Source organism: Corvus kubaryi, unplaced genomic scaffold (assembly GCF_017639235.1).
Source record: "Corvus kubaryi isolate FWS band 111438036 unplaced genomic scaffold, C.kubaryi_AGA036_p1.0 129, whole genome shotgun sequence".
Classification (NCBI taxonomy): Eukaryota; Metazoa; Chordata; class Aves; order Passeriformes; family Corvidae; genus Corvus; species Corvus kubaryi.
In genome coordinates this window covers 3383629-3400625 of record NW_024580664.1, presented here as the reverse complement: position 1 = coordinate 3400625, position 16997 = coordinate 3383629, and the positions used below count along the sequence as shown (strand labels likewise).

The 16997-nt window shown below is 42.1% G+C and overlaps 1 protein-coding gene across 4 annotated transcripts in view; it reads right to left on the bottom strand.

The window, feature by feature from the left end:
- CNOT4 (CCR4-NOT transcription complex subunit 4) overlaps positions 1-16334 on the bottom strand; it is a 78072-nt gene extending 61738 nt beyond the window's left edge. For all 4 annotated transcript variants that reach the window (XM_042026894.1, XM_042026912.1, XM_042026904.1 and 1 more), the window contains exon 1: positions 16239-16334. The gene's annotated coding sequence lies outside the window, so the exon portion shown is untranslated. The remainder of the gene's footprint in view (positions 1-16238) is intronic.
- Positions 16335-16997: the final 663 nt, after the last annotated feature.

Sequence of the window (16997 nt, the reverse complement as noted above, 5' to 3'; positions counted from 1 at the left end):
CAGCCACAAGAAAGGATGCAAGTGAACATGAAGGGAAAGAAAACTTGTCTCCTCCTAGCACTGCACACCTCTGCAGAGTCCTGAAACTGCCAAAGATGAAGAAGCCATATCCTTGTGCCTTGCAAACACGCCTACATTCATCCTATTCCAAAGAAGCCACAACATTTGTAGGCTGAGATTGCATCTTTTATTAAACCAACACATATAATGAACTAGTATACTGGTATAACACAAGATACAATCTCTGCATCTAATAAGATGCTACTTCTGCAGCCCTCTTCTTGGACAGGGGAACAGCATGACAAACTCTACTAAAAACTCAGTAATTACTGACTGATATATTAAAGGTCCTATTTATAACTTATATTCAGCACTTGATCCAAAGCTACTGTCCCAAGTTTTCATCACTATTAAAGATGATAAATTTATCTTAGAGTGTGCATAAGAATTAATAGTAATTTACCTTGTTATTCTCAGTGAACAGCAAAAGGAGAAACATTATTTGGAAAGTCATTAGATTAAAACCAACTACAGCATAGCAGAGAAAACCAATAGCTACACTTGGGGGATGGGAGGGGTAGAAGAGATCTTTTACAATACTCTTGGAACATACACACTGTAAGTGATCCACTATAGCAGAGTCTTTTCAGACGAGGTGAAAGGAAAAAACCAGAGCCTTCAGCATATTATGACTGAGCAGTAAAATAAGTATCTTGCATCAGTTTAAAAGGAATCAAAAAATCCCTGAAGTATCTATTATACAGTCATTACAGTGTCTGTAATAGGCAGCATTATCATTGCTGAACATCTCAACTACATCTGCTTCCTATTTAAATGTGTTTACAAATCTCACATTTACTCTTTTCCCACATATCAACACAAATTTGGGGTATAGGTGGCAAAATTCATTACATACAGGTATGTAAATAATGCCAAGTATTTTAGGCACAACTGCAGCAGTGTACTGCTAGAATTTATTATCACTATGAATTTTGCACAGAAAAAAAACCTAACTTACAAAAGCTTAAACTGAAAAGTTTATTTTACTGCTCTCCACAAAACATACAGGATCTGCTTCTCAACTTTCATCAACCTTTAAAAGCCATTTTGTCTTTCAGAATTGTTTTCTTATACTAATTATCTATAAAAGGACTATGATGTAGAATTGAACATAAGTAGCCTTCCACCCTACGTTTCAAAAAAGCTTACACTTGTTACAAATGTTGCACTTGCATTTTTAGAAAAAGGCAGTATTATTTACGTTTTATTTTCAATATATCTAGTAGCAGTTAAAATACAGATGTAATTCACTGGTAAGTTATATAGGAGGGAAACAAACAACCCACAACAGAAAACATTTTGTTATGTTCAACAGTTCCAAGAAAAAAAAAAAAGGAAAATAAATCATATACTTAGAGGAAGAGCTCGTCCTTCATCATCTCTGCTCTTAGAACAGAAGGCCAAAACTTTGCAGAGCACTAGTTCTTACAGTAGGCACTGAATGTTTTAGAATGGTGACCTTCCAGCAGGCACCTAGATCCAGCTCAAAGTTGGTGACCATCATACTGTCCTGGTTCCAGCCAGGACAGGGTTAATTTTTACAGTAGTCAGGAGGGGGCACTGCTATGACACAGAGGTTATTCTATACCATTTTCCAGGGATAGGAGAGTCCATCCCTTCTGGATCACACAGTATGGCAGACAGAACAGTCGGGGATTGTCAGGAGTTTCCCAGGATGAGCAATCACTTGTGAATCATTTGCCTCTTTCTTGCATTCTCTGTCATTGTGTCGTTGCTGTTACTGTCCGATGTCTTATCTCATTGCTGTTTCCAGTAAATTCTGATCTCAACACGTGGTCTTTACCTTTTGTGCCTCCAGTTCTCCTCCCCAGCCTGCTGCAGGGGGAGGGAGGAGTGAGCAAGTTGCACATGGTTTGGAGTATTTCAGTGGAACACTAAATTGCAGAGTACCATTTCTACACCACAACACACATGCAAACTACTCACTACACCTCTCAGTTCAGGTATGCGGCACTCACAGTACCCCACAGTTTGCCTATAACCAACTAAGTTATCACCCATGGAGAGAAATCAAGGAAAGGTCAGCATGAAGAATGAAGTACCTTTGCATTCCTCCAGGCCAGAATTAGTGTATGATTATTTACATTACGCCTGCTAAACTCCTGTGACTGACAAAGAGCCAAAGAATAGTACTAGACACTCAAAAAGCTCTCTCAAATGCTTCCTTTACAGCATTCTATAACCTTTATAGATGTATTCGTTCATCAATCCCTAATTAGTCTTACTTTGCAAGTGCCACTAAACCCTCACAAGTCTTAAGAGCCAAAAGAGTGAGAATTACTGTCCAGTGCTTTGTTCTTTAAAGGAAATACAAGTGCTAATTGAAAAATTAACTGAAAAATTACGTGACATTCAGATTTCACCTAAGAGCAATACTAACATAACAATGGGTTAGTTTAAAAAAACTTTTCTAATTACCCAAACAAAATTCCCAAGCCTGAGAAAGAATACCTGCAAAATCTAGAATAACTAGTGCAGAGGACATTATCTGTCAGTACGATGCGAAGATGAAGATAATTGCTAGGACCAGTTTTTCCTTCATACTCCTAAGAGACTCTGCAGAAGATATGAAACACCATAATGTCCTCAACACCTAATTTTATCTTTCATTAGGGGCTCTATTCATAGTCCTGATCATCCCATGGAAGCTACCTAAAAGTCTTAGACTAAATTCTGCCATAAAATAAATCATACTGTACTTGCAGTTATAAATTGAAGAAATTATTCTGGATTATCAAAATTGTGATTTTCAGCCAACAGAAGTAAAGTATGTTTCTCCTGCTTTTTACATAGACACAACTACAGAAACAAACATTTAACCAAATACAAGACTGTTGCTGTTTTTGGGGCTTTTGGACAGAAGTACCTAACCTGAAAGACAAACAAGAAGAACTTTACAAGGGAGACTGGAATAAAAACACCCACCATCACCCCCCCCACACATACAGTCCAGCCCAACTTCAATACTAAATCACTTTTATTCCAACACACTCTCAGTCTGACTACAGCTGCAGAAGGGAAATGTCTGCAACTGCAGTACCATGGACAGTGTAGGGAAAAGCTCATAGAATCATAGAATATGCTGAGTTGGAAGGGACCCATCAGGATCATTGAGTCCAACTCCTGGCTCAGCACAGGACACCTCAAGAGTTGTGCCATGTGCCTGAGAACATTGTCCAAACGCTTCTTGAATGTGCCACTGACAACTGTGCACTCCACAGATTCTATCCCTTCCATTATAAACAATGCCACACTCCCCATCCCAACCTCTTCTGCCCTGCCTATCCCTCCTAAAGAGCCTGTAACCATCCAACAGGGCACTCCAATCACAAGACTCATCCCACCAGGTTTCACTTATGCCAATATCCAATCTCTGGGACTGGGCCAAAGCTTCAAGCTAGTCTTGCAATTGCTCCTCATGCTGCCTGCATTGGTGCAGAAACTTTTCAGGTGTGGTACTTTGTAGCCAAACACATCCTGAAGTAGATGGAGGGATCCCACTAGTACTCATTTGCTCAAGTTTTGGCACACCATCCCATTGCTCAACACTGATGAGTTTTTAAGCAACCAGCTTGAACTTTAAGAAAACAAACATCCTGTGTCAGTGCAAGAGATTCAGAGATTCTGCAGTACATCCATAAGCTTCAGTATTTATATCAAGGAGTACCTTTAAGTTTAAAAAAACCTTCCTGCATTTCCACTGAAGCCACACTATCTGCTTTAAGCCTATTAAAATAGAATCAAAGAATGGCCCAGATTGGAAGGGACCTTAAAGATCATCTAGTTCCAACACCCCTAACATGAGCAGCGATACCTTTTGCAATAGACCAGGTTGCTCAGAGCTCCATCCTTCCTGTCCTTGAACACTTCCAGGAATGGGGCATCCACAGCTTCCCTGGGCAACCTGTGCCAGTGCCTCACCACCCTCACAGTAAAGAATTCTTTTCTAATATCTAAGGTAAACCTACTCTCAGTTTGACTGTCACTACATGATGCTGCAAAAAGTCCCTCTCCACCTGTCTTCTAGGCTCTCTTCAGGTACTGCAAGGCTGCAAACCGGTCACCCCAAAGCCTTCTCTTTCCTGGGCTGAATAATCCCAGTTCTTTCAGCCTTTACTCACAGGACAGGTGCTTCATCCCTCTAAACCTCTTGGTGGCCTCCTCTGGACTCGCTCCCACAGTCCCATGTCCTTTTTGTGCAGAGGGCCCCAGAGCTGGGTGCAGCACTGCAGGTGGGGTCTCACCAGAGCAGAAGGGCAGAATCCCCTCCCTCACCCTGCTGTCCAGCTGCTTTGGATGCAGCCCAGGATACAATTGGCTTTCTGGGCTGGGAGTGCACATTACTGGGTCATGTCCAGCCCCTCACCCACCAGAACCTCCAAGTCCTTCTCAGCCAGGCTGCTCTTGATCCCTTCATCCCCCAGCTTGTGTTGATACTGGGGACTGCCCTGACCCAGGTGTAGCACCTTGCACTTGGTCTTGTTAAACCTCATGTGAGTTTCTAGGCTCATCACTGATTTTTAGTTTCAAGCTCTAACATGGACAATTTTATACTCATGAAATTGAGGATGGTTACAGTTTTTGCTACAAATTCATAAAAATTCTGGTTGGAAAGGATCTCTAGTGCTCTCTATTCAACCTTCCTCTCGAATCAAAATAGCAAAATAAGTCTATTATCAAGTTGGGCATCAAAACATTCAAAGCCAAACACTGCAGAAGCTCTCACCTGTCCCAGTAATTGCCCCACTCCATAGAGAAACATGTTCTTCTTAAATTATTTTAATGCATGCCTGCTGTCTCTTGCCTGCCTTCCACACACCACTATAAAGAGCTTGGCTCAGTATTCTCAATAGCCTGCCCACAGGTACTCCAAGGAACCATTAGTTCCTCCCACTTCCCAAAGTCTTTTCTTCAGCCTAAGCAGAGAATTTTAGCAAACTCTTACTTCTTATACACATCTGCTAGATTTAAACTCTTCCAATACAAATACAAAGTTTTGATCCAAAGCAGCTGTTATCTTTATCCCTGCACTTTCCCACATACAGCTGCAGGAACTAAGACCTCATCATAAAATCTGGTTTAGTACAACCTAAAATAAGTTAACACACTGCCTTTCTGGGCTCACTATAACCCCTCTCTAGGATGCACATCAACTCTAGAGACCATCTCCTGTTCAGCCTGCAGCTCTGTTTCTAAACTAGAATTAAAAGTTATGGAAGAACGTCTAAAAAAAACCATCATACAGTTGAATGAAGAGCTGTAGTTTTACAAGCTCATATTTATACACACCCAGATACCTACGAAGATAAAAAGATGCCCTGAACTGAAGGGGGCAGAAAAGACCAAACCAACAACCAAGCCTCAAATATATCAGGAATGAGAAATAAATCAGGAAGGAGAATAAGGGTACATTATTAGGGCTGCTGTCTAAACCATTGATACAAAAAAAGTAAAAACATTAACAAAAGCACCACAAGCACTCCAGCACCTGGAGCAAATTTCTGGTAAGGTATAGTACCCTACTGACAATTACATGCAGAAGTTCCTGTATCAGTCTTCCCAATCCTCTAAAGCTACTTATCAGATTGACAATAAGATATTTCAGGACAGCAACAGCTCTTCAGAAAAAGTCCCCCACTCTTTGACGAAGCAAGTAACATCAGGAATTATTAACCACTGGAAAATCCAGGTTATGACCAGTCAAATCAAGAAATCCCAGAGACAGGGGAAGGAGTGAAGAAGAAACATATCCAGAGATTTACTTCATACCTCCTATCAGTAAATGATACATGTTCCAGCACTTACTTCTCAAAAGAAAAGGTTGGGGGGGGGAGGCGGGGACTACAGATACTGGAAGAAGCAGTGATGCTTCCTTAACAGAAAAAAAGGAATCTGATCCACAGACCTCCACATTTCTCTGAAAAACCCACACTGTATTTCATTCTCAGCTGAAGGGGAGCAAGTAAGTCAGAAAAAGTTCTGTACTCCTCGTCCAGCCTATTAAAAAAAAAATCCATACAAATAAAATAAACCCTTGCACAGGCTTAAAATTATTCTTCAGAATCCTTGAGAAACTACCAAAGAAACACACGGAACAAGGAAGATTTGGTCAGCCTCTTCAATCTTATCCTAAAACTTGTGAAACAGCAGCCACTGCCCCCAGATTCGTGCTCAGCCATTCTCACTCAGTATCTTTACAATCACAAGTAGAAAAAAGCAAACTTGAGTTTTACAAAAAGTTACAATGCTTGCCCCGCACTAGAGTCAGGAGAGGCAAGTCAGTTTAAGCCACAGGTAAATGAACACCAAACAACTGGGAAACAGAGCATTACTAGTTGAATAACTAACTGGGGCCCCCAGCTTAATGAAGACAAGAAACTCTTTCACCAGGTGCAGAGAAGGGCCATAGATGAGCAAGGGGCTGCAGTATCTTTCCTATGAGGTTGAGGTTGTTCAGCCTGCAGAAGAGAAGGCTCCAGGGAGATCTGGATAGCAGCCTTCCAGTATCTAAAGGGGACCTACAAGAAGTATGGAGAGGGGCTCTATCAGGAAGCGAAGTGATAAGACAAGGGGTAAAAGTTTTAAACTGAAACAGGGTAGATTTTAGGAAGAAATTCTTCACTACAGGGGTTGTGAGGCACTGGAACAGGTTGTCCAGAGATGCTGCAGATGTCCCATCCCCCGAAGTGTTCAAGGACAGGCTGGATAGGGCTTTGAGCAACCTGGGCAAGCGCAAAATGCCCATGCCCACAGCAGGGGTGTTGGAATGCGGTGATCTTCAAGGTAATTTCCAAACCAAACCATTCTGTGATTCGATGAACTTGTCTACACTTTCCGTTCTAAACCTAAGGCAACACAGAGATGCATTAGAATTTAATTGCATTTAGGCAGTGCTCAAGGCAGAAAACCAAAATACCACAAATTAAGGCTGTGATCCTACAAACATTTAAGTAGTAAACTTTACCCAGTGGAACAGATCTACCGATGATAATGAAGTTATAGAACATGTTTGAAAAAGAGAAATAAACTGTCCTGGGTTGCAGTGTATTCTATCACCATCCTCAAGAGCTGTTGAAACTAGGTGGGGCAGTGTTTCCTTGCCTCCTCCCCCCAGACTATCTTTCTGTTAATTGCCCATCATTGTCCTGCCGCCTGACTCAGAGATAACTCCCTCTGGACTATCTTCTGTTAATGAGCCTAATCAACACTTGGCCTCATGACTCATTACCCCATTGTGAGATGCTCCACCCAGAGGGAGGAACCAAGCATCCCATCGTGGATATAATCTGGGACTCTGAACACCAGAGACAACCCTTCCCACTGGATTTCCAGAGGACAGGAGCTACACAGCCACCATTGGACTTTCTGAGGAAGAGCAGACTCTTTTACTACAGGATCACTGCTTCAGAGGACTGCAGCCACCATTCTACCAGACTGCTACCACCACCCTGCCTAACAGGGTGTCAGGTTGTACCTTGACTCTGTCAGTTTGAACCAGTGCTTTCTTTTACTTTTTTTTCCTTTTCTTTAATTTCCATTAAATTGTTATTCTGACTTGGTGCCTCCCACTGGTTTGTTTTCAAACTAGTACATAAGCCTACATTTGCAATATTAGCTTCAAAAATATAAGTTTTATTATAACAATTCCCCACCATGAGCACTGCTGTTACACAATGTAACAGTCTCAATATGTAAATACACAAGGCATAGTGGAACTGTAAAGATACAACAGAAATTTAACACATACAAGTCCATTTCCACTTTAAAGAGACTACAGTCACACCAAGGTACCTACACTTGGAAATTTTCAAGAGTAAAAAAGTAAGTAAAGCATTAGCCCCTGTAGCAAGTAACTGCAAAGCCCGATGGAAAAAATAAGTGAGTGAACCATTTCAGCTTTTTCTTGATGTGTATCTGGGAGGTAAAGTTGATTCCAAATATAGCACGTGTCCTGTGCTCAAATTTGTGGCACTATCTGAAAGTAGGTGGAAATGAGGCCTGTGACTTATTTCTTGTTTCACAGTGAAAATGACAAAGGGTGAAGCTTCTCTAAAATCCGAAATTCTAGCACCTAATTCAAGGCAACAAAGTGTGTCTTTCAGCAATTTATAAAACAGTTGGATAACATCAAAGGCACATCTAATTAAAATGCAGTATCAAATAAATCCAATGATTTATCAGTTCTATTAGCTGAAGAAAAAGATCAAGTTAGTGTTCAGCATGGAAAATAAGAATACTATGCTTAAGACATCATCTGCTTCAGACGAGCAGGATGCTATTTCAGTAACATTCACTGACATCTGAGTCAACAGAAAATAGTAAAAACATCTACCATGTCACAGTCACACTCAATCACAGTTTGGGGTTGGTTTGGCTTCTACAGAGAACACTTAGAATTTTACTTTACTTTCCATTCTGCAGTTTAAAAAATTAGATTTATATCAAAAAGCAAACCAATCATTTAATGAGAAGCACAGAAAAGCTTCAGAGAGTGGAAGAGCCTTCATATGACTCATACTCCACATACCTGCTAGAAATCCAGAAAGGTAGTTGCTTTGTACAATATTCACTCACATCATAAATACCCATTCCCACATATCTGGTACACAAGCCACAATTGCCTACTTGTGCTCTTCAGGGAAATACATATTTGTTACTAGAAAACAAAGTTGAAAAAAAGCAACATGTGCATTGAGGGAAGCACCTTTATCCCAGCGAGGAACAGAACAGAAAACTGCTTGAAGATTATATGCTGTAGTAAACAAATTTTGTAGACAGACACATATAAAGCAATTGCCTTAGAAGAAAAAAGGAAAGGGAGAACAATGAGAAATAACAGCATCAGCTTCCACTAATTTAAGCAGGATGTGTAGTACTGGTTTTATATAAATTCCTTCTACTGCTACCTCCATTACCTGGAGCTGCATTAACTCAGGCAGGTGAAGTTAAGGAGTCATTTGGTACGTACAAAGTGCTGAATGGAATCCCAAACAATTTGTCAGACTGTGACAAATATATGTTATAAAAAGCACAGAAGTTCAAGTTGACTGCAAATACACTTGCCCAACATATCTTTTAAATGCTGTGACTTTTTAATACTAAGAGACAGGTCTGAGGTTTTACCAGCCAAGAGCAGCTGAATGCAATTCCTTTGGAGAAGCCTAAGCCCATATGAGATGCAAATTAACCAAAACCCATCCGAAAATTAAACAACTGCCTTCAGAGAACAAATAACTGGTTGACAGATTTAAGTTTCTTTAAAAATAGAAGAAACAAAATACAAAATGAAGACATTAAGGATACCTCAGAAACATTTATGCTGATGTCAGCTCTGGGAAGATGCTCTCCGATATCTGACTTTAAATTTAGTAAATAAAAAAAGTAAAACAAAAACCCAAATAAAACACAGAGTGACAGAGTAACACTGAGTCCATCTCCTTCCTTATACTTTCATATATTATGGTATTTTCTGAGTCCATCACAAGTCTCAGAAAAAACCAGTACAATCAAAAGATGCTGCACTGCACCTCTATAGAAGTTACCTTCACCATGCTCTCAGGGATGGCACACACTGAATAGAACAGAAACAGCAACTGGTAGTAAGTGGCTCATTTGTCAAGAGTGGATGACTACAGCACTGCAAATGCCAAAAGGAACCTGACCCTCCCTCTCACCTCACTACACACGTTCGAAAACAAGTTTTGCTTCACCTCTGGTCAAGAGTTTAACATATATGTGCAAAGAATTTTTAAAAAAAACCCTCATGGTAACTGGTATTAATTAGGAGTAGAGACAGAATAACCATTTTACTTCAAAAATGCCTGGTTTTGGACTCTTCACTTTACTTATACTCTATACAACTATGGTCAAAAAAATAAAAGCCATGTGCCACTGCAGACTTCCTTATAGAAATGGCTGTATAGTGCTCTCTTTTTGGTCACTGAAGTCAAAAGCAAATAGGTGGTTTCCCCGGAAGAGATACTCCAGAACCAATTCTAAGCAGTTTCTGCCCAAGGTATGGTGTTTTCTTCAGACTGTCAGAGTCACGTGGTCACACAACACAGCTGGCTCTCACCAAGTTTCACTGTGCTATGTATTTATACAGTAGTAACCAGAGGAATAGTTCTCACACAAAGTATGTCCCTGCCCCACCCCCTGGGAATCACAAGCCTCAAGTTAAATCAGAAAGAGACCATGAGCAAATTAATGGCTCTAAAAGGGCTCAATGAGAGGAGGAAGTCGTTACACTGGTGAAAACATGAGAATGGATACATCTTGAAGCATGCTTACAATTATAACTACTACTCAAGACTCAAATGAAATTGTAATCCAGTCAGATAGTAACACTACCCATGTGCAGAAGGCAGCCTGATAAAAGAGCTGCTATTTCCTAAACTTCCCAGCTGTTCTTCCATATTTTCAACATACACTAACAGTTATGTAAAGGAAAACTAGTGATCATCTTCTAGTTTCAGACTTACCACCTATGTTCTAGAACCAGTTTGCCACTAACTGTGAAACCACCCCATTAGTATGTTAAATATATGCTTTACGAAATGAAAGCATTAGCAAAGGAGCTTTCAAAAATGGGAAAAAGCTCTAACTTCTGTAACGTGGTTCCTCAGTTATAAATTACTTGACCCTTAACCTAGGATGAAGTTTCATAAAAGGAAAGATTACCTTCTTAGGAAAACGGATTCAACATGCTAAACGATCAACAGAAACACATGCAAGAAGGCTTGTTCAGAGGAGCAGCAGTTACATGATAAATGGCTGTAAGATTAAGTCACTAGACAAATTGGATTAATGCTACTGGGCCTCTCTCATTCAGACCAGTGTGTTTAACATAACTTCAGGAGTTTAGGGGCCCCTACAGTTCACACTGATTGAAGGAAATGCATTCAAATTAACTATTGGGCCTGCTGACCTATAAACACTAATTTTGACCTAGCAAGTTTTGGCCTTTTATTTTATGCTAGTTTAAGAGCTCTCAGGGGACAGACACATTTTATGAATGAGATACTGAAGACTAATTCTAGATTTCATTCAATAAAAAAGAAAGTCACATGTAATGAAGCAGGAGCTATTCAAAGACAGGGAATAGTTTCTATTTTTGCAATATCCAACAGCCCAAGGTAACATCTACACATCACAAAGAAGCTTTAGGTCTTTAACTGACAGGCACAGCTATAGCTATACATACCTATCTTCATTCATTATATCTGGAGAGAAGACAGAGAAAGGAAAAAAAAGTAGCTGAACACTTTCTCCCCACATCTAGTGATTATTGCTACATACTTCTTCCCTATCCTGTTTTTCTATATTTCTAGGCTGCAGTAGAAAAACCCTGAACAAGAGCCACCACACACTTACCTGCCTGGGACATAACCTTCATCAAAACTTCTATCACAAACTCCCTCAGGTAGGCAGTTCCAAAGCACATATAAATATAATTACTTCCTTCCAGTCCTGCAACTCAAATGCTGGGGTTTTAAGATGGCAACTTACTGTAACATGTAATAAAAGACAGGTTTAGAAGAAAACTACTCCACCTGTAAATACAGTATTTCACACTTGAGGTGTCTTAGCTCATGTACCTTGCAATTTAAAATTAATATACACTATTCAAACAGGATCCACATTAAATCTATACTGGTGAAAGAAACTTTAAACCAAAACATAACATGAAGCCTGCTTTCAAGTAAATCTCATCTGTTGAATTCAGTGCTCCTGAAACAAATTAACCTGGAAAATTGTTAGCAAGTCTTCCTATCCTACAAGGAGTAAGATTGCTACCCTTCTAGTTACTACTCTTGCATATCAAATCTTATGTGGAAGAAAACATTCAAGAACATCCACACTAGGAAAAAAATAAATGCCCCTTCTGTTAAGCAAGGAAAAGATTAGGCCTCAGTAGTCTGAAACATAAGCACTCAGCCACAAAAAAGGCCTAAAAATGGGCCAAAGTAAAACCTGGGATGAAGCACTACTTGAAAATCACAGTACACGTGCCTATCACATTTTTTGGCCATCCCTACAAAGCTCGTGTGATTCTGTTCTGAACTTGAACTCATTAGAAGTGAAGACAGAAGTGTGCTGCCAATTTTGCAGCTTCTTTCACTTAATTTGTTTTGAAAAAGGAAAACAAAAAAACCAAACCCCAACAACACTAACACCACCCCAAATTTCTAGTGCTAATAATTCATACTTGCAATCAAATACAAAATATTGCAATATCACCTTCCAGCAATGAAAGAGTGATAAGCTGTGAAAAGTAAAATACTCAAAGCCCAGAAAGGGACAGTACAAGAACCTGCACTACAAAAAGGGACCCTCCATCTCACAACCAAGATACGCGGAAGTACAATTACTTTACATCAGATTTTGTAGTCAGTTGAAACCCACTTAATATTAGGCATCTGTTGCTCTCAAGACAACAGTGAGCTAGAAGAAACAGATGCTGGGATTACAGTATGTTAGAAAGCTACTCACAGGCCAATGAAATTTTCCCTTCTTCCCTTGCAAGAGGACAGAACCAGATCAAAATCAGACAGCATTGATCAGAGAACAAGCCTTAGCAAAGATCCAAGCTCCCTTTCCACCAAGTTCAGTAGCATGTTTGCTCGATCTCTACATCCACCTTTAACTCAGTGACTAAAGGATAAAAAAAAACCCTTATGCTGATCCAAATCTTTCCCCAATTTGAAAACCAGCAACAGATGAAATACCTTAATAAAAATACACAAATGACTTATTAATCATTATGAAACCAACACTAACATATTCTGCTCCAGAATACAAACACAGTACATAGCTTTCAGGATGCACAGAAAAGGATGAGAAGTGTCATTCCCCTCGCCTGCATTTGGCTTGATAGCTTCGGATGCAGGCTTCCTCAAGTTGTTAAAAGCACATGCATGAGATTTATGAATACCTTGTTTTGTACATATGTGTTTCAAAAACACTTGCAAGCTCCATTTAAATGATGATAGACTCCTCCTAGAAATACCTTGGAGTTGTCATGCTCCCAGAAGAGCCAAGTGGAAGGAAATGAAGTTAAACATATCACCACAAAACTTACTTGATCTTAGTACTATATGGAAATCACTAGCTTAAACATCAATTCTTCCTTTTGGGCTTTTGGCCTAATAACAGCTAACCAGAAGTCAAAAACATGTATTCTAAATTCTCACTGAGTTTGTATAATCTTGGATACAATTTTTAAATAAGGAAATGATGAAGATTCCTTTTTCAAAGTCATACAAGAAAAATGCCATCTGACAAAACCAAGCACATCAAAGTTTCTGGTGTGACAGAAGAAAACCCAGTTTGATAAAAACATACACCTAACTGATCCAAACAATCTAACACAAAAACACATACATGCTTTTACTTAGAGAAGTAATATTCATATTTCCTGCTAGACACTTGCATTGCCCTCCCAGTTTACTCACAGGAAGAACCAGAAGGTCTGAGCAGCAGCTCAAGCCATGCCAAACCATTTGCTGCTGTACTTAATTTTCCCAAGTCTGGAAAGTGTTTACAGCTGTTAAAATGTTAACAAATGTTAACCAATCTCCGAAAGGAATAAATTCATAGACTACTCTCCAAGAAACAAAAGAGGGGGGCCCAGAGGGATGGTGGATCTATTTATCCATAAAGCTCTACCTCCTCACACTGTTTCCATCCAATAAAAAGGTGACTAAGCAGGTAGAAAGACGCACTGAAAAAAAAAAAAGAAAGCATGAACATCTTTAAAGAGAGAAAGCTTTCAGGACACTGAAGCAAGGTAAGTTATGCAGTCTTTCACATATGCACTTACTCAAGTTAGCTCAGCAATACAGCATAACTGCAAGTAGGACAAGAGGTGGTATGTACAACCTAAGGCACGACTCACCATGTGAAAGTTTAGGAACCCTTGACCCTAGCAGTCTTGCTGAGCAAGTGATTTCCTTTCAGCATGTGTTAAGGCCTATAGATCAGCCTCATCTAACCAGAGCAACCAAGGCCCAAGATGCAATCTGTGATCAGCCACTTAACAGTTACCTGTGCTTACAGAGCAGTCTATTTGAAATAATCTCATTTATTTCAAAGAGGCAGGTGAAATTCTGAGAAATAGTTGCCAGAGTTAAGCCTTCAGGGCCCATACTTAGGATCTTGGTCAGAGCAATTTTAAAACATTTAACTTACAAAGAATATCCTAACTTTTATGAACAACAGCCATGAAGGAAAACATGTATTTCTACATAAAGATAATTTTTAATTACAATTAAAAAGCCACGTACTTGTCTATCCTCTCTCACCAGCGTTTTTAACACAAGCTTTTTATTTAGTGGGCGCTGTAAGGATGTTCTTAAACTTTCTGACGTACCAAGAAACCAGTAGAGCACTATTCCTGACAGACACTCACCACCTTTTCTCTGTAAAGAGAAAAGCTGTTAGGATCCTCCAACACCCATAATTTTAAAAGCTAACGAGAGGCACCTGAAAAAACATGCAAGTCAAAAGAAGACAATTTTTCACTGTACTCCCCCTTTCCAAAACAATCTTTTCCCCTAAAATGAATTTAGTAAGCAATTCAGTCAAGTTCAGCTGCCAGGCATTTCTAAACACTTGCATGTGTTCATCTTGTTTATGAAATGGAAACTCTATCACAGAATTCCAAAAGCCTAAGGTGCAGCACAGCTGAATCCTAGACCACGAGTTAGATCACATTATTACAACTATTACATAGTTAAGAAACTAGCGGTATATTTGACTATTTGTGAGCCATCTGAAGCTAATTCTCCCTCTTGAGTCAAACAGCTCTTTTATTCCCTGCTCTTCATAAGCCTGTATTTTATTTTTTCCCTTTCCTTTTTAAGCAGTGAAAGGGGCTAGAAAAAATTTCATTCTTCTATGTATTCATCTTTCAGTATGAGTGCTCTTCTGTTAGTGCCAGACACCATGTTTACATGAGTATGAAGTCAAAGTACAGGGATGTTCAAGTCAAGACATTTCAAAACTAAACCAAAATACAGACAGTTAAAACACAGTGAGTTAGAAACCTGTACAGGCTCAGTAAACATGTGACTGGCCAACATTAACTTCTAAAACTTTTGGAAAGGAGTAAGCCAACATCTGCAGGTCCAGAGTTTCCACAGCTTTAAGCAGCTGATAGGTTTTGCTTACATTAACATATGCTCTTGAGAGAATTGCTTCTCCTGTGAACGACATACTTGGTATTACCACACTGACAGAAGCATACAAGCCACGGACAATTAAACCCTTTCTGGTATGGTAACAAAGCATTTTAAGGTAATTATCTAGTGTATTTTCCCTCCCCTTTATTGTACAGAAGAAGGCACCGGCAGCTCACTTTTAAACTGGCAGGTAGAGCTGTAGGACCATCGCTAGATGTAGGATGAGCACCCCTACACACCCTTATCATTTGTTTCTGCTAATGCACAAAATGGAAAGAGCTTCTAGGATTTTGCAAGCAGAAGACAGAAAGTTACATACCGGTTATTTTACTGACAGACAAATCTCAGGAGGTTGCACGGACTGTCCAAAATAACACCAAAATTAAGAGGCTGCCATTCACCATCTGTTTGCCTCTCCCTCAGGAAAAAAGTGCATATCACAAGAAGAAATGGAGCCTAGCTCCGGGGAAGAGGAAGAAGGGGACAGAGGAAATTTCCACGCAAATTCTAAGTGAATCACGCCGCGATGCCCGCGCCTGGCTGCGCCGGCCTGCCCCGGCAGAGGCAAGCGGTTCCGGGGCCACCGTCCCTCCGCCGCCCCGGCCGGTGGCTCGGCCCGGCCCAAGGGCTTCCCCGCGCCGGGGGGGGGGGGGAAGGACGAGGAGGAATAAATACAGCCTCCTCCGGGCAGCTGCACGGAGAGAGCCCCTTCCCCGGCGCCCCCCGGGCAGGAGGAGCCGCCCGCTCGCCCCCGCACCCTCCCCTCCCGGCCCGGTGCCCTCGGCGCACGGCAGCGGCCCGCGCGTCCCCCCGTCGCCGGGGCTGCACCGGCGGGTGGGCTGCGGCCTGCGCTGTCCCAGCGAAGCCTCGGCGCTCTCGTAGTCAGAGCGGCCCGGCTCCCCCCCGCCTCCTCCTCGCCTCTCCTTCCCTCCCTCCTTCCTTCCCTCCCCGGCCCGGCCTTCAGCTCGCACTCACCCGCCTTCCTCCTGCCTGCCCGGCCCGCGGTGCGTGTGCGCGTCTCTCCCTCTCAGGCTGCCCGGCGCGGCGGGGGCGGCCGGGCGGGTGGGCGAGTGAGTGAGCGTGCGGGAAAGGAGGCGAGGGGAAAAGGAGAAGGGTGGGGAGGGAAGGAGAGAGGCGACGAGGAAAGAGAGAGAGAAGCGGAGGGGAGAAACCCGCAGCGGCGCTCCTGGGGCGGGACGTGCAGCGGCGGCCAGCCGGGTACTCGGGCGGCTGCTCCGACGACCTTTACGCGAGGGACGGGCGATCTCCGAGCTCGGGGCGCTCCGCTGCCAGCCCGGCCACCATCTTACATTGGGGAGACTTGCCCCGGACGCCGCCCCCGCTGCGCGTGCGCTGCCGGCAGTGGGCGGGGAGCGGCGCGGGAGGGGGGACGGGGCGCGACGGCAGCGGCCGCGACGGCGCGGGGCATGACGGGACTTGTAGGCGGTGGCCTGGGCAGCGCGGGAGGAGGTGGAGGCGGCGCCGGCGCCGGAGCCGGAGCACAGTCCCCGGTCCCCTTCCTTCAGGTCAGGGCTCTGAAGCTCTGCTCCAGGCAAGGCTGTCCCACTGCCCTGCTCCGGGGAGTTCCCGTCCGTTAACTCGCTGCAACTTCAGCCACCTGTTGCTGGACATTAAACCGCGCGGTTTTCAAGCAGTGGGTTGGTTTCTTTAAAAATATTTTTTTCCTGTCACTGGTGTTGCTTTGGGATGTATTTCCCCTGCCAGGTCGAAGCG